This window comes from Aquarana catesbeiana, linkage group LG06, assembly GCF_042186555.1.
Source record: "Aquarana catesbeiana isolate 2022-GZ linkage group LG06, ASM4218655v1, whole genome shotgun sequence".
NCBI classification, from domain to species: Eukaryota; Metazoa; Chordata; class Amphibia; order Anura; family Ranidae; genus Aquarana; species Aquarana catesbeiana.
The window spans coordinates 140,261,599-140,280,864 of record NC_133329.1 but is presented as its reverse complement, the minus strand read 5'-3'; positions in this window follow the sequence as shown (position 1 = coordinate 140,280,864).

The window sequence follows — 19,266 nt, the reverse complement described above, 5'->3', positions numbered from 1 at the left end:
TCTCAGGCTTTGTTATTTATTGAGCTCTATATCACTAGGAGATTGGTAGCTGTGTGATGAAATCCTCATGTTGTGGAGAAGAGGTAAAAAGGGGTATGCTGTAGTTGAGCTATGCTGACAACTGGGCCTTTTCTGAAAGTTTTAGCTATACTGAAATCAATTTTCTAGATCTCACAGTTTTCAGAGAAGGCGACAAATTATGCACGCGCACTTTTTTTAGGATGTTGACAGAAATGGGTACATTCCGTTAACCAGCTGTCATCATCCGAGGTAGTTGAGGGGTATTCCAAAAAGCCAAATGCTCAGAGTTAGAAGGAACTGCAGTAAAGAAGATGACTATAATTCCCAAGCTAATATTATCCTTGAACGCTTCCGAGCTAAGGGATAGAAATCTTAAGATTTGGAACGTACTAAACAGACAGTTGGTGAAATGGATAGGAGGGATTTATTTAAACCCAAAGTTGCAAAAGAAAATGATTATGGTTTAGCCTTTATGACAGGTTTTAATAGACAATATCGTCAATTTGAAAAAATTATTAGAAAGCATTGACCTCTGTTGCTGGAAGATACGGATCTAAAAAAGATTTTGCCTACTCGGCCTAAATTCATTTACACTAAGCCACCCACACTTAGATTACAACTGGCACACAATGTGGTGAATCCACCCAGGAAGGTGTGTACTTTTTTGGATAGGACTGGGTTTTATAGCTGTGGAAGATGTATGATATGCAGGACTTCAAAATTTCATAAGAAAAAGACCACTCACTTTAGGTCATTATCTGAAGGAGGGAGGTTTGAAATTAAGAAATTTATCACATGTAGCACTACACATGTCACCTACCTGCTGTCCTGTCCATGTAACCTGCAATATGTGGGAAGGACCACTAGGCAGTTGGGGGTCAGACTTAGGGAACATGTGAATAGAATCAAGAAAGGTTAAAAACATCATGGCCTTTCAAATCATTTTAGGCTATTCCACAACAGGGATCCCAGCATACTGACCTTTTGTGGAACTGACAGAGTTGAGGACCATTGGCGAGGCTCTGATCTCAAGAGAGCCATCTCGCAAAATGAGACCCAATGGATTCATAGGCTTCGTACTTTGCACCCTTATGGGCTCAATGTTGAGCTGGATCTAAATTGTTTCCTATCCAATTGGTAGTTTATCCAGATCAAAATTGATGGCATTTTCCATTTGTTGTATTTCAGATATCTGTCTTTACACTGCAGATTGGAGGATATTCTAGATTGGGGGTAGGAGGAAATGGTTTTATTTATCCACTCCTATATGTGGTTGCGTCTTCATGCATAGTAGTATAAAAATAATACAGTATTTTTCAAAAACTTTCTAAAATTCATATTTTATTTTTATTTTTATTTTTTATTTTTTATTTTATATTTTTTTAATTTTTTTAATTTTAATTTTTATTTTTATTTTTTTCTTATTTTTTCATTTTTTTTTATATTTTATTATATTTTTTTATTATTTATTTTTTATTTATTTTTCTACTTTTTAATAAAATTTTCTTTTCCATATATTTTCCATTATGAATATCATGTATACTTTTGTAATAATTTTTGATATTATTCCTATCCAAATAATATGCTTTTTATCTAATGAGTATATTATACCAATGATGTGATATATTTTATACCTATGTAAGACGTAGGTTTCTACGTATTTTAAAGAATTTTTCATATATATTAATTGTATGTTGTTTACATATATTTCTAATAAAGTTTTGGTGTTGCAACAGGATATGATGAATCAGGTTATATGGTGGTATTCGTTCTCCACTAGCCTTGATTGGCTGTCACTCTCACATTTCCTGATTTGGAACTACACCTTATAATTATCAACATCCGTGGGTTGGATGTTAAGTCTTTGATGACGCCCTGGGGGAGGGGCAAAACGCGTTGACGAAACATCCGGCTCACGTCTAACCAGTGACTCATTTCCTGTTTCCGTGGAACGCACGCTGCAAGCAGCGATCACGGAAGTATTCTGATATGCCTGATTGCAACCAGGGAGTCTGTGAGTAGCGCTGTGCTGCGCAAGTGGTTTCCCAGTTTTACAATATTTCACTATATTGCCTTTCCTTTTCTTTTGGGGTCAACATCCACAAGTGCATGACTGGGGATTAGGCTCCCAACTTTGCTAATCTAATGACGCGTACACACGATCGGACTTTACGGCATACTTGGTCCGGCGTACCGGATTTCGTCGGACAGTTCGATCGTGTGTGGGCTCCAGCGGACTTTGTTTTCTCAAAAGTTTGACGGACTTAGATTTGAAACATGTTTCAAATCTTTCCGACGGACTCTGCTTTCTAGTCTACAAACCGTTCGTCTGTGTGCTAGTCCGACGGACCCAACTGACGCATGCTCTGAAGCAAGTACAAGACGGAAGCGCTCGGTCTGGTAAAAGTAGCCTTCGTATTGAAGCTAGCACATTCCTCTTCTGTGATCTTTTAATACAGTGCATTCTGTTTTTCTTTATAATGCGAGAAGAAGGAAGTTGTTTTGCTGCTTATATTCACACAGAGTTCTCACAAACTACTTTCTTCATGATTTATCCTCATGCCATGACTAATATGATATTTTTTAAAAGCCAGATCTCCAGAACTATAAAGTAGCAATTTTTTTGGACTCATCTTTATTTTTTACAGATTTCAACAATGTAGATTTTACAATGTGTGCTAAATTATACAAAATGTTTTTTTTTTTAATTTTTTTTGTTTTTGGATTTTGAGTTTCAAGTTACCACAATAATCTTAATAATTTTTATTGTTTTAATGAACCTTAATGAGGTTGGTGTCCCTTGTTAATTAGACATAGGGGGGTTATTTTAAAAAGGCAAAATCATTTTTCACTACAAGTGCAAATTGTACTTGGAAATGCCCTGCATTTGGAAGTGCATTCGCTGTGGATCCGAGGGGCACATGCAAGGAACCCCAAAAAACAAAAAAATTCTCTTGCACATGATTGTATGATAAAATCAGCAGAGCTCAGATTAACAGCGACTGCACGTCCAACAAGTGCACTTGCAGTGCAATTTATCAAGTGCACTTTGCAATAGCACTTTGCACTTGAATTGCAAAATGATTGAGCCTTTTGTAAATAACCCACATATAGTCTTTTTGACCTGTACCTGCCTACTCACAAACCAAATGTCCTTTTTGAATCAAAACACATAGTCAATAATGTAAGGTAACGAAAATATCCATTTATTTTGGTCAAAACAGAAATGAGGAAGGCAACACTGGAGACACTTTTGGAATGTGTGAAGCCTTTTGTCCCCCAGGACACACATTAAGTTAGAGGACAATAAAATTGGTATCTTGCGACTAGGGAGCACAGGGAGCACAGTCAGAAGTCAGACCAGACAGAAGCCAGGCAATCACTTTCGACTCTTCCGTGGAGCCTTCCCTGCACGCTGCCCTGCAGCCTTCTCTCCATGCTTCACTGCAGCCTTCCTTGGAGGCTGTGCCTCTGGTGGTGTACTTGGGGAAGGAGGAGGAGGAGGAGGAGTAGCAGGAGGAGTGGCTTCATCTGCTATATATGTTTTTGCAGTAAGCTCCCCTCTCAAGCCCTTCTGATGCGCTTGAAAAAACAGACCCTCACAGAAGAGGCGTTGCCCCTTTTCTAGTTCCAGCAATCTGGTGGCCATATAGGTTCCATACGCTTCTTCCGCATTGGGTGGTGTGCTGAGGATTTAGCTGGCTTCGCGAATGAGAGCTAGTGATTCATCCTCTGTTCGGGTTATCTTTCTGGGCCTTTTGGTGGTAATGCGGAGGGGAGGCACCTGACACTCCGTGAGGCTTCTACTGGGCCCAGCCATGGCCTCCTCCTCTCTCCCACTGGGCAAGGCCTCCCCCTCTATACCTCTGGGCACGGACTCCTCCTGGCTGAGCTCATCCTTGTAATTTTTGCTTACGCAATAACACACAATTTTCAGCTCATGACTTGCAAATTTAATTCTAAACAAATAGTAAAGGCTATCTTTTTGACCCCACCATTATTCTAGCTGCTCACCAATATTTGAAGTATATTTTTGGCCACTACTGTCTAGTGATATGTCTACATATTAATAATTGTGATGCAATTCAAATTCACTTCAAATTCACCAAAAAAGCACTTCAAATTCACCAAAAAAGTATACCTGGCTGAAGCTGGGCGCATCCACTTCATCAAGGATGAAAGGGCCCAGTTCTTCTTGGGACTCCTCAACTGGGGTGGAAGGAAGGGTGGAGGTGGAGGGAAGGCTGGAGGGAAGGCTGGAGGGAGGGCTGGAGGGAAGGGTAGAGGTGGAGGGAGGGCTGGAGGGAAGGGTGGAGTAAAGGCTGGATGGAAGGCTCAAAAGTGATTGCCTTGCTTCTGTCTGGTCATCCAGAAATCGCATTTTTTGGTAGTACCACAGCTTGGGGACATAAACCTGGTCTGCTGCTGCTCCAGATCTGCGCGACTCCTGGATCTTCTTGTGTTCCCGCCTGTACATGTTGCGCAAGATACCAATTTTATTGTCCACAAACTTAACGTCTGCCTGGGGGACTCGAGTCTTCACAAATTCCAAAAGTGTGCCCAGTGTTGCCTTCCTTACATCTCTATTAAAATACAATGGGTGCTTGACCTTCCACAGGTTTCTGTTTTCTTGATACAAATCAAGAAAACGTGTCTAAAATTCTTCCTCCTTAAAAGGATTCATTTTTGCTGAAAGACAAGACACAAGATAAAAACTGTTATGTCAGTCCAAACTCCCAGTATTATATTTGGCTCATTCTAGGGTACACACACACACACACCAAACACATTCACCAAACACACACCCACGTTTAATCTTACCTTCATTTCTGACGCTCGCTACTTCCGCTCGGACATACGTAAGCCAGCGTAATAGCTTTATGTACACTGCGCATGTGTCATGCTACGCCTGCGTCGCCTGCCCCTGACGTTCTTTAGTACGATTTGTGCCCACCCCTTCACTCTTCGTTGCACAGTGGCAGGATATAGAGAAAGATGGCGGAGAGAATATATCTGCAAGTAGCACGGAGGAAAGCCCGGAGCCACAACCATCCAGATCCAAGAGGAGATATAAGGCCACCAACATGGCCTTTGAAGAGATGGTGGAGATGATGTCCATATTGAGAAGGGAGGACTACGATGGCAAAAAAGGTCCGTACACCCGACCCAATATGCGGAAGGACAAAATAATGTCCTCAGTTGTCACCGCTCTTGAACAAAAATTTGGCACTAAACGGGCTAAAGAACAATTGAGGAAGCGGTGGTCTGACCTCAAAAGTAGGGAGCCTGAACAATATTGGCGAATAAAGAAGCTGCTTAACCACTTCAGCCCCGGAAGGATTTACCCCCTTCCTGACCAGAGCATTTTTTCCAATTTGGCACTGCGTCGCTTTAACTGCTAATTGCGCGGTCATGCAATGCTATACCCAAACGAAATTTGCGTCCTTTTCTTCCCACAAATAGAGCTTTCTTTTGATGGTATTTGATCACCTCTGCCGTTTTTATTTTTTGCGCTATACACGGAAAAAGACCGAAAATTTTGAAAAAAATGATATTTTCTACTTTTTGTTCTAAAAAAAATCCAATAAACTCAATTTTAGTCATACATTTAGGCCAAAATGTATTTGGCCACATGTCTTTGGTAAAAAAAATGTCAATAAGTGTATATTTATTGGTTTGCGCAAAAGTTATAGCGCCTACAAACTAGGGTACATTTTCTGGAATTTACACAGCCTTTAATTTATGACTGCCTATGTCGTTTCTTGAGGTGCTAAAATGGCAGGGCAGTGCAAAACCCCCACAAATGACCCCATTTTGGAAAGTAGACACCCCAAGGAAATTGCTGAGAGGCATGTTGAGCCCATTAAATATTCATTTTTTTTGTCCCAAGTGATTGAATAATGACAAAAAAAAAAAAAATTACAAAAAGTTGTCACTAAATGATATATTGCTCACACAGGCCATGGGCATATGTGGAATTGCACCCCAAAATACATTTAGCTGCTTCTCCTGAGTAGTGGGACTTTTTGGGAGCCTAGCCGCATACGGGGCCCCTAAAACCAATCACTGCCTTCAGGATTTCTAAGGGCGTACATTTTTGATTTTACTCCTCACTACCTATCACAGTTTTGAAGGCCATAAAATGCCCAGATGGCACAAACCCCCCCAAATGACCCCATTTTGGAAAGTAGACACCCAAAGCTATTTGCTGAGAGGCATGTTGAGTCCATGGAATATTTTATATTTTGACACAAGTTGCGGGAAAGTGACAATTTATTTATTTATTTATTTTTTTTTTGCACAAAGTTGTCACTAAATGATATATTGCTCACACAGGTTATGGGCATATGTGGAATTGCACCCCAAAATACATTCTGCTGCTTCTCTTGAGTACGGGGATACCACATGTGTGGGACTTTTTAGGAGCCTAGCCGCGTACGGGACCCCGAAAACCAATCACCGCCTTCAGGATTTCTAAGGGTGTACATTTTTGATTTCACTCTTCACTGCCTATCACAGTTTCGGAGGTCATGGAATGCCCAGGTGGCACAAACCCCCCCCAAATGACCCCATTTTGGAAAGTAGACACCCCAAGCTATTTGCTGAGAGGCATGGTGAGTATTTTGCAGCTCTCATTTGTTTTTGAAAATGAAGAAAGACAAAAAAAAAATTTTTTTTTTCTTTTTTTAATTTTCAAAACTTTGTGACAAAAAGTGAGGTCTGCAAAATACTCACTATACCGCTCAGCAAATAGCTTTGGGTGTCTACTTTCCAAAATGGGGTCATTTGGGGAGGTTTTGTGCCACCTGGGCATTCCATGGCCTCCGAGACTGTGATAGGCAGTGAAGAGTGAAATCAAAAATTTACGCCCTTAGAAAGCCTGAAGGCGGTGCTTGGTTTTCGGGGTCCCATACGCGGCTAGGCTCCCAAAAAGTCTCACACATGTGGTATCCCCGTACTCAGGAGAAGCAACAGAATGTATTTTGGGGTGTAATTTCACATATTCCCATGGCATGTTTGAGCAATATATCATTTAGTGACAACTTTGTGCAAAAAAAAAATAAAAATTTTGTCTCTTTCCCGCAACTTGTGTCACAATATAAAATATTCCAAGGACTCGACATGCCTCTCAGCAAATAGCTTGGGGTGTCTACTTTCCAAAATGGGGTCATTTGGGGGGGTTTGAACTGTCCTGGCATTTTATGCACAACATTTAGAAGCTTATGTCACACATCACCCACTCTTCTAACCACTTGAAGACAAAGCCCTTTCTGACACTTTTTGATTACATGAAAAAATTATTTTTTTTTGCAAGAAAATTACTTTGAACCCCCACACATTATATATTTTTTTAAAGCAAATGCCCTACAGATTAAAATGGTGGGTGTTTCATTTTTTTTTTTTTCACACAGTATTTGCGCAGCGATTTTTCAAACGCATTTTTTGGGGAAAAAACACACTTTTTTACATTTTAATGCACTAAAACACACTATATTGCCCAAATGTTTGATGCAATAAAAAAGATGATCTTAGGCTGAGTACATGGATACCAAACATGACATGCTTTACAGTTGTGCACAAACGTGCAGTGGCAACAAAATAAATACATTTTTAAAAGCCTTTAAAAGCCTTTACAGGTTACCACTTTAGATGCACAGAGGAGGTCTACTGCTAAAATTACTGCCCTCGATCTGACCGTCGCGGTGATACCTCACATGCATGGCGCAATTGCTGTTTACATTTGACGCCAGACCGACGCTTGCGTTCGCCTTAGCGCGAGAGCAGGGGGGACAGGGGTGCTTTTTTTTTTTTTTTTTTTTTTTGACAGGTACTCTTTTTTGAAAAAATTGGGGTCTATTAGACCCTAGATTTCTCCTCTGCCCTCAAAGCATCTGACCACACCAAGATCGGTGTGATAAAATGCTTCCCCAATTTCCCAATGGCGCTATTTACATCCGGCGAAATCTAAGTCATAAAATGCTCATAGCTTCCGGTTTCTTAGGCCATAGAGATGTTTGGAGCCACTCTGGTCTCTGATCAGCACTATGGTCAGCTGGCTGAATCACCGGCTGCATTCTCAGGTTCCCTGTTGAGACAGGAGAGCCAGAGAAAAACACGGAAGACAGTGGGGGGGGGGCATTCTCTCCCACTGCTTGTAAAAGCAGTCTAGAGGCTAATTAGCCACTAGGATTGCTTTTACATGAAAGCCGACCGCTGGCTAAAAAGAATGATACCAAGATGATACCTAAACCTGCAAGCATCATTCTGGTATAACCACTCAAAGTCGTGAATGGTGTACCTGAAGACAAAAAAATGGTTAACAATAAAGCACAGTAAACAGTAAAGTATAAAAAATTGCATACCTGAAAAGCAAACATGATAAAACATAATAACAATAAAACATTGCAGAATAGAATACGGTAAAAAAGAGCAGAACAATAGAGAGAATAGAGAGAGAGAGAGAACAATAAAACGACAACTATTATTTTTTATTTTATATTTTTGTTTGTGTTTTTTTTTTTTTTTACACTTTTTTTGTAACTGTAACTTTTATAACTGTAACCGGTTCCAGGTTCGGGTCTCTCAAAATGTGATGGCATCTTGGGAGACCCTGTGAAAGTGTGTCCTAGTCTGTGCAATGCTGTACCCTATGCTAATACTCAACTAGTGAATGGTAGCGTTCAAAACATTCACCAATGCAAAGACCAGGATTGACAGGAGGGACAATAATAGCGGGTGTCACGCCTATATCCTCGTTTGCTGCAGACACAACATCTTTTTTGGGGGGGTTCGTTGGGTAGGGGTACTCGGGAGGACATAAAAATGCCTCTCATGCAGCCGACTGCATTTGGTTGGGGATGTGAATGGGGGAAGTACGGGCGCTGCAGAAGTGGTGGGTTCCCAATTAGGATTGGCGAATGCAGCAGGAAGGGCATTATGGGCACGACGGGCCTGTGTTTGTCTTTTTGGTGGCAGCGGGACACTATTTGTGCTTGTCACCTCACCAGCTTGAACTGCACTTATGGGACTCGCCACGTCACCAAGTGTTATTGCAGTGCTGGTTTGACTACGACCGGGGTGTACTAGGCCGCTGGCGCTTGCCAGTTCACCAAAACGCTACCAAAAAAACTGTTAACGATCGCAGGGATCAGGCCTGACTCTGCGAACGCTGCAGTTATGCGTTTAGTGTTTTGTAAGTGACAGTGATCGATCGATACTGCACTTGGGTGGGCTGGGCTGGGCTGGGCGGAGGGGCAAAACGCAGGTGCTAGCAGGTATCTGGGCTGATCCCACTAACACTGCGTTTTTGGGAACCCTAAACTGCTGGGGACGCCAGTATAGATCTGATCGGATCAGATCAGATATTGATCAGTTCAGATACTATACCACTAAGGGAGGTGTACGGTGCGTGCGCGGGTGTTAGCGCTACTGGCACTAACCTGACGCTGCCTGGGGCTGGTGCTTGCCAGTTCACCAAAACGCTACCAAAAAAACTGTTAGCGATCGCAGGGATCAGGCCTGACTCTGCGAATGCTGCAGTTATGCGTTTAGTGTTTTGTAAGTGACAGTGATCGATCGATACTGCACTTGGGTGGGCTGGGCTGGGCCGGGCGGAGGGGCAAAACGCTGGTGCTAGCAGGTATCTGGGCTGATCCCGCTAACACTGCGTTTTTGGGAACCCTAAAATGCTGGGGACGCTAGTATAGATCTGAACGGATCAGATATTGATCCGATCAGATACTATACCACTAAGGGAGGCGTATGCTGCGTGCGTGGGTGTTAGCGGTACTGGCGCTAATCTGACGCTGCCTGGGGCGACGCACATCACCGCCGGGCGATCAGGGGGCTAAACCTTTATTCGGTAATAAACGGCGGGTGCCCTGACACTATAAAAAATAAACGAACTAACCAGCGTCACCCGTAACGGTTATACAGTGATCAGTGGTGAAAGGGTTAACTAGGGTGCAATCAAGGGGTTAAAACATTTATTAGATAGTATATGGGGGTCCCTGACGCTATAAAACACTGACGGTGAACCTAAATATTTACGTCCCTAACTAGCGTCACCAGCGACACTAATACAGCGATCAGAAAAATGATCGCTTAGCGACACTGGTGACGGGGGGTGATCAAGGGGTTAAAACTTTATAAGGGGGGGTTAGGGGGTATCCTAGACCTAAAGGGGGCCTAACACTCACTGCCCTAACACTGTAACTGTCACAAACTGACACCAATACAGTAATCAGAAAAAAAAAAAAAAAACCTGCTTGGTGTCAGTTTGTGACAGGGGGGGGTGATTGGGGGGGGATCGGGGGGCGATCGGGGGGGGGATCGGGGTGTTTTATGTGCCTGGCATGTTCTACTGTGTGTGTGTGTGTTGGTGCACTCTGTTAGGTACCTGGTAGTGAGCCTGACTTGTAGGAGAAGACCTCTCATACAACGCTGGTTCAAGAGCCACTGGAATGGGGACAGTGGTCTCGAGAGCACAGTGGGGTAGGAGTGCCTGCTTGAGATGAAGGCTCTGATGCTGGAGCAGAGTAGAGATCCCTCCAGGGATGGCTAGGCTGCAGGTAAGGTGATGACTGGAAGCAGCAGGCTGCAGCACTGAAGATGCAGATGCAGAAGTCACTGGAGCTGGAGCTGAGGGTGCAACAGCACAGCAGACAAACGGCAGGCACAGGCAGGGTCAAACAGTCCGGGTCAGCAGGTAGCAAGGCGGTTAATACGGGAGGCAAAGGCAGAGTCGGTAGGCAGGCAGAGGTTGGCAACGGTATTGGCAGATGCAGAAGCAGAATCAGGCAGGCCGGGTCGGATTGGAGAAGGAGGAATGGTCAGACAAGCCAGGTCAATAGGTAATCAATCAATCAGGAACAGGTTAAGCAGATCCACAGAGCTGAGACGAAACAGCAGCGCATTCCTGCAATAGGAGAACTTTTATGCACCTCTTGGCGCCAAAAAGGCGCTAATGCGAACGCGCGCGCGCCCGTACGCGTGCACGCACCTGCGCGCGTACACACGCGCCGCGCACCCGCGCGCGCCCGAGCGCCGCGTCGACGCATACTGACAGCTGGAGATTGCTGAATTGCCCGAGCAGGAGCGCATCGGCGCATTGGCGTACGCACATGCGCCGGTCTGGTGCTGACAGGTCCCTGACACACTCACATTACAGTCTTCTCTTCTCGGCCCGGAACGGAAAATACAGAGCCGAGGAGAGATGACATCATTTCCTCTGCCTCTGTGTACAATACAGAGGCAGGGAAATGATTATATTGGCTGGGAGCGATCGCGAGGGGGGGGCCACGAATGGATGGCCTCCCCCTCACCACCGATCGCCGGGGGAGATTTGCCGACCGCCGCAGGCACCGGGGGGGGTCCGATCGGACCCCCCACCCGCGGGCAGGCAAGGACGTACCTGTAAGTCCTTTTGCCTGCCCGTGCCGCTCTGTCGACGTACATCGTCGTGCGGCGGTCGGCAACTGGTTAAAAAAAGTAAGTACTTGTTGTGTGTTCCGAATGAGATACTTAACTTGCATGCTGATCCATATGCTTTTCGTTTATACAGCATCGTTCGTAAAGACTGTTCTTTTGAAAAAACATATGATACTAAGAAAATGACGTTTTTTTTCGGCAAATACGATGGTACAGGGTTTTGACATACATTTAGGTCTTGATAATTGGTCGTATTCCAAAAATGTGGTGATGTTGTGTAGATGTGTTTGAAAATATAATGCTTCTTCAATAATGATTCAGTGTAATGTAAGGACAGGACACAGCAGTTGTTTCCACATATGGACTCACGAGCACTAGTGTACTATGTGACACCCTAGAAAATTTTGGGGGGGTTAATGCACATAGGGGCTTCAGGGGGAGATCTCTGCATCTGTGAAACTTGCATGAAAATGTGTATTGTTTGGCATTTTTGGGCATAGTGAATTCTAATCCTGTCTTCAAAATTTTTGGTGCCAACAAACGTTTCATATTCCTTTTTCAAGACTGAAATATCACTGTGTTTTAACTATACCTTTTGTTTAATTATCATAGGGGAGAAAAGACAACAGTCCAAGGATCCCAGGACCCCTCAAGTCACCAGCCTGAAGCTGACATTACCCCAAGACCCAGCCCAAGACCACGCCCACCCGACGAGCTGGAGGAAGGAGAGGTGGAGGAAGTGTGCGATATTTCCACCCCACCAAGTGAGTGACTGACACCCCAGCTTAAGTTCATCTATTTAGGCGTGCATATTTTACAATAATTTTTTTTCCACAAATTTTAGGTGATGTTCTGGTTGTGGAAGGCCAAGCGGCGGAGCCATTTAGCACAGACAGTGCACAAAGACTCATTAGCCAGATAATGGTGTGGAATGGCCAAATTGATAGAATGCGTGACCAAATTGACAGCATGAGAAATCGGCTGGACAGCATGCAACAGGAAATGAAGAACATGATTGATGTTTTGGGCAGAATCTAATAACTTTTTGCCTAAAAACATTAATCATGTTCTTCATTTCATTGTCAAGTTTTATTCTTCTAAAATGTTTTAACTTGCTAAATACTATAATGTAAAAATTTTGCAGATGCACACGGTGTGTCATCATGTGCTATCTTCCATCAGGGGATATCAATGTACTTGTTTTGTGTTTGCAACCCCTTCATCAGAATAATGTTAGTTTGTGAGAGGAACAAAGGGATTGCACACACAAAACACGTCCATTGCTCCCCCATGATGGGAGATAGCACATGTTGACTTGAACCTTTTTTCATGAGAAATTGTGAGCATCTGCAATTTTTTTATTTTACATGGGTGACATCACCAGCACTGTTATTTACATGTTGAACTTTGTAAGTTCCTGTTATTTTTTGTTCTTATGGTTTTTAAAACCCTGTTGTGAAGCCAAATTTTGTAAACAATGTATATTTTCTACAAATATGCCTAAAATAAAAATATTCAAAAAAATATTGATAACCAAAAAAAAAAAAAATGTTCTAACAAAATGCACCTTTCAATGTGCACACAGTAAAATGTTTTTACTACTACAATGTGTATGGCTTATTATTTATCAATAACAGTTTGTTATTTTTTTGTGTGGTTATAGTGACAAAGGGCTTTATTAACTAAAGGGAAATGCACTTGCCACTCCAAGTGCACTAGGAGACAGACAAAACTAAATGCAAACAAGAATCAAAACAAATGATTGTTGCCAAAATTTTTTTTTTTTTTTCAAAAAATCTTAAAGATCTTGTTGCATTGCAGTGGCCCCCGACTATTAAAATAATTGACAAATCTGTCACGCACTTCACGGGCGGTTTGGGGGGCCATGCCAATACGGCCACTTTCCAGGCCCGTGAGTGGTTCATCAACACCAAGTCCGGCCTCAGGCCCAATAGAAGTTATATATGTCAAAGAATGACGTCTCAAGAAATTATGCAGAATGCAGCAAGCAAAGATCACATAATTGTATTCTGCTAGATTTATTGCGGAGAGGAACAAACGGAACCGGCTGGCCAGAATCCCAAAGGCATTCTCCACAACTCTTCTTGCTCTGGCCAGCCAGTAATTAAATACCCTCCTTTCAGGGGTGAGTGTCCTTTGGGGGAACGGCCTGATCAAGTGCTCGCCGAGAGCAAATGCTTCATCAGCGATTAAAACTGAGGGGAGTCCATCCACATTCTGGTCATCAGGTGGCAATCCCAGGCCGGGAGAGAGACGCTGGCACAGCTCAGTCTGTGCAAAGACTCCTCCGTCAGACATCCGGCCGTTCTTCCCCACGTCCACGAACATAAATTCCAATTGTGCCGAGACCACTGCCATCAAAACTACACTATGGAACCCCTTATAGTTGTAGAAATAAGACCCCGAATGGGGTGGTGGCACAATGCAGACATGCTTCCCATCGATCGCCCCGACACAGTTGGGAAAGTCCCAACGGTCAGCGAACTGGGAGGCCACAGTCTGCCATTCCTGTGTGTTTGAAGGAAACTGTGGAGTCAAACAAGAAAAAAAAATATAAGTACTTTTAAACATAACTTGGATATCAGATTACACAAAAACATTCTTGAACAACAGCAGTTGAACATTATTAATATGTGTTATTTTTAGCTAAAAAAAAAAAAAAATAACGCCCACTTATAAGATTACTCACCCCCTCTGATGGACCATTGATCAATTTTTATGTGGGGGGAGGGGTACTAATTGGGGCCAAGAACACACCTGACAGTTGCAAACATTTAAGGGGGTGGGGGAGGGGTACTAATTGGGGCCAAGAACACACCTGACAGTTGCAAACATTTGAGGGGGTGGGGGAGGGGTACAAATTGGGGCCAAGAACACACCTGACAGTTGCAAACATTTGAGGGGGTGGGGAGGGTAAAACAGTACAATGGAGCTGACAATATACATTGTTCAAAGGACTATAGGCTAAAGGTATAAATGGACCCAGGATTGCATGGTGGGGAGGTTATTGAAGGGAAATATGCATGTAGGCCCAAAATTGATTAAGGTAACAAAACAGGCATGCATGAAGATAAAGGGGACATTCCCAGCATATTCAAAGCATGGTAATTAGGTAACGAGGACATTTAGACAATACATTAGCAAATATTAAATACATATCATGTAATGTTAAAGGAAAAAACTTACCTTCATATAGTCCTTCTGCAGGACCTGAATAATAGCAGAACAGGTCTCTGGGATTATGATCCCCAGAGCCTGGGGGGAGATGCCTGTCGAGAACTTCAAGTTCTGAAGACTTCTCCCAGTCGCCAAGTAACGTAAAGTGGCAACTAGCCTCTGCTCTGCAGTGATGGCTTGCCTCATGCAGGTATCCTGCCTGCTGATATAGGGGGTCAGCATAGCCAGCAGATGTTCAAAAATGGGTTCTGTCATCCTGAGAAAATTCCTGAAATCCTCAGGATTATTCTTACGGATCTCACGGAGCAAAGGCATGTGCGAGAATTGGTCATGCTGGCGCAACCAATTCTTCATCCATGAACTCCTCCTCGCCCTGTTCATGGGCTGGACTCGGGTCAAAGTATTAACCCCAACATCAAGTCCCCATGCAGCACGAACTCGAGAATGAGTACGTCCACGCACCATGGCTTCAAAACGGTCGGCTGGTCAAACAAACAAACTTAGAACAAACGCACTGAAGAACAGCAAGGCCTATGAAGAGCAGCCTGAAAATCAGGGACGAGTGGACCAGAACGGCCTGCTAGGCAGGTTACGAACTGACCAACATGCACTGAAAAGCAGATACAAACCTCACAAGCACAAACTGAACCGCAGAAAATGATCAAAATAAGCTGAAGTGTGAAAAGCGCGAATCGTCTCTAACCAAACTTCTACTAACGTGAGATAAACACGAGATTAGCAGAAGGAGCCCAAAAGGTGGCATAGTGGGGCTTGAACTTCCTTTTTCTAGTCCCGTCGTATGTGCTGTACGTCACCGCGTTCAAAACCATCAGACTTTTGGGGTGATCGTGTGTGCCCAAGTCCATCCGTTTTTAAGTCCGGCGCACCTAGCGTACAAAGTCCGTCGAAAAGACCGCCGGACCAAGTATGCCGTAAAGTCCGATCGTGTGTACGCGGCATTAGATTCCTGGATGATGGTACAAGTCTCTATTTTTGCCTACTTCAGTAATCTACCATAGAGGCCACTCATTTATTTATTTGCATGGTATATGGAATGAAGTATTGCACAATGGGGAATGTACAGCATTAACTATGGAATGAGGCGATATAGAATATCGATTGTACAGCATGGCATATGGAATGAGGCACTGTACAGTAGAGAATGCACAACATGATCTATGGTATGAGGTGGTGCGGAATAGTGAATGAACAACATGGTACAGTGTATGGAATAAGGCACAGAATAAGGAATTTACATCACAGCATATGGAATGAGGTGTTGTGGAATAGGGAACATACAGCACTATATTTGGAATGAGGTATTGCAGAATAGTGATTATACAATATGGCATATTGAATGAGGCACTGCAGAATAGAGAAGGTACAGCATGATACAGGGCTGGACTGGGATAAAAATTTGGCCCTGGACTTCATCCAGACCGGCCCACTTTATTTGTGCAAACAAGCACAAAAACAGTATATAAACTATACGCAATTGTGCAAAAAAACATAAGTAGCATAACATAAGGAGTCCTCACTAACCTCTTTTACTATTTCACTTATTCTCCTCTGTATTTTTCTCATCTTTCTCACATCACTGTGTGAAGTTGAAGGTGAACCAAGAAAGCCATTACTTTGACAGGCTGTCACTGAAACCAGCCCACTGAGCCATCGGCCCACCGGGAAACTCCCTGTAGTCCCAAAGGCCAGTACAGGCCTGGCATGATATACGGGAGGTGGTGGTACAGAATAGTGAATGTACAGCATGGCATATGGAAATAGGCGCTGCAGAATAAGGAATGTACAGCATGACATACAGAATGAGATAGTGCAGCATAGTTAATAAACAACATGGCATATGGAATGAGACAGGTCAGAAGAAGAATTTTATTGTATTGGTATAAGGAATAACTTAGAGTGGAATAGTGATTGCACAGCATAACGCAGAATGAGCTGGTGCAGAATAGTGAACATACAGGAGTATAATAGCACAGATTTTTTGATATCTTAAGTGATGGAATACACCATTTTGTTTTGGAAATGTGTGACCACATGTGTTGGTGTGATGTGGTACCATTTAATTTGAATGACACCCCAATGCACCTTGCCAATGTACATATGTTATTGTACAACACAATGCATCATAATACACTACTGTAAGTTGTAGTGTGCTGCATTACAAAAAATACTACATTCATCTTTTTAATGCTTTTTGGTGTGTTAGGCAGCTTATTCAAATAAATGGACTGCCTTAACACAAAGCACGTTAATGCTTAGCATAAAAAAAACATAAATTCTTGTGTGCTAATGCAAAGCAGCAATGTACATGAACCTCAATAGAAAGAACTTGCAGATGCTGCATAGAGTTGGGTTTTATGGCAGTGTGGCCAGAAAAAAAACATTACTTTCAGCAATGGCACGTTTTGAGTTTGCGTAAAGGCATGTGGGAGATTCCCAAAATGTGTGGAGGAAGGTGCTCTGGTCTAATGAGACTAAAATTGAACTTTTTGGCCATCAAACAAAACGCTATGTCTGGCGCAAACCCAACATATCACAACACCATCCTCACAGTGAAACATGCTGTGGGGATGTTTTTCAGCAGTCAGGACTGGGAAACTGGTCAGAGTTGAGGGAAAGATGGATGGTGCTAAATACAGGGATATTCTTGAGCAAAACCTGTACCACTCTGTGTGTGATTTGAGGCTAGGGCGGAGGTTCAGCTTCCAGCAGGACAATGACCCCAAACACACTGCTAAAGCAACACTTGAGTGGTTTAAGGGGAAACATGTAAATGTGTTGGAATTGCCTAGTCAAAGCCCAGACCTCAATCCAATAGAAAATCTGTGGTCAAACTTAAAGATTGCTGTTCACAAGCGCAAACCATCCAACTTGAAGGAGCTGGAGCAGTTTTGCAAGGTGGAATGGGCAAAAATCCCAGTGGTAAGTTGTGGCAAGCTCATAGAGACTTATCCAAAGTGACTTGGAGCTGTGATAGCCGCAAAAGGTGGCTCTACAAAGGGGTGAATAGTTATGCACATTGAATTTTTCTGTTATTTTGTCCTATTTGTTGCTTGCTTCACAATAAAAAAAAAAACAAAGAAATCTTCAAAGTTGTGGGCATGTTCTGTAAATTAAATGATGCAAATTCTCAAACAATTCATGTTAATTCCAGGTTGTGAGGCAACAAAATATGAAAAATGCCAAGGGGTGAATACTTTTGCAGGGCACTGTATTTTACAATTTAATACACTAGCAAAAATATAAAAGAACAAGCATGTAAGAGTAACATTATTTACGATAAAAACTAGTATTATAGTTAAAAAAACGAATGTGCTCATTAAAAATACATATTCCCTTTAATCGACAAGTAGGGCATAATATGCCAGAGTGACATTGTGGACTAAAATGTCCATTTCATTAAGTATGTGACACTTTGTACAATTTACAACACCCTCCCTTTGTGTAATAAAAAATCACATTAGTTGCCTATTTTGCTCTGAGTCCTGTGGCATGCATTCTTTATGGTCACTGTTATTATTGCTGCTTCCACTGGCTTTACAAAGTAACTCTCAGCCACAATTTAATAGCAACAGTAACACATGGTATGTGCGCAGAGGGGCTGCTATATAGAGCTGTGGAAAATTCAGAATGTGCGAGGCAGCAGAATCTATGAATTAATTTTGACAGCAGTCTTTCTCCGGGGAGGAATTATTGTCAATATGCCTTATTCACAAAGTGCCAACATGCACAGCTAAGGGATATAGAACAATATGTATACAATGAACTGTGACAATAAAAATTCAAAACAAACTTATAAAAGAAAAGTAGAATGTTTCAACAGCATACATGTATGGCAGCAATAAAAGTAGAACAAGGATAAGCACAGATGTGTAACTAAAAACCACAGGGCCCTGGAGCACAATTTAAACCGGGCTTCCTCTTATCTTATGTTAAAAAAGCTTAAAGAGTATGTCTGTGGAAAATAGAAAAAAAAAAACGTATTCAGTACATCTCTACAATAAATGCACACTTCACAAGTACAGAAAATACCAATTGATCTGCCAGAAATGTAGGGGTGTCTTAACTTCCTGTGTGTCTGACACCACTTTTGCTTTTGTATTGAACTCCTAAACAGCATTTTTCAGCCTTGCCTGCTGGAACTCAGATCTCCGCCTATACCCCCTTCCTTCTTTTGTCACACTCCACATGCATACATTATTTCTTGTCCAGCAAAACAATGCTGCTGCCATGACTCCCAAGAGCATGCCCCCACAATGAGCTTTTTGGAAATGTAGCTTTTGGGGCATGCCTACATCCCTAGGAACTGACCTCCCAGCAGCTTCCTCTGTGAGATCTATGCATGCCTGCTGAAAATACCATAGAGAGTAATAAAAGGGTTTTTTTGCTATAGGAATAAGATAGAAAAATGCTGAGAAATTAAAAGAGCATTAAAGGAGCAAAGGAAGGTGTGAGATTAACCACTTGCCGACCTGCTAAGTACATTTACTGTGGCAGGTCAGCTCTCCTGTGCGAACCGACGTACCTGTATGTCGGTCCATGCAAGGAGGATAGCGGGAGCGTGAGAGCAGGTCCCTCGGACTTGATGTCCACCAGTGG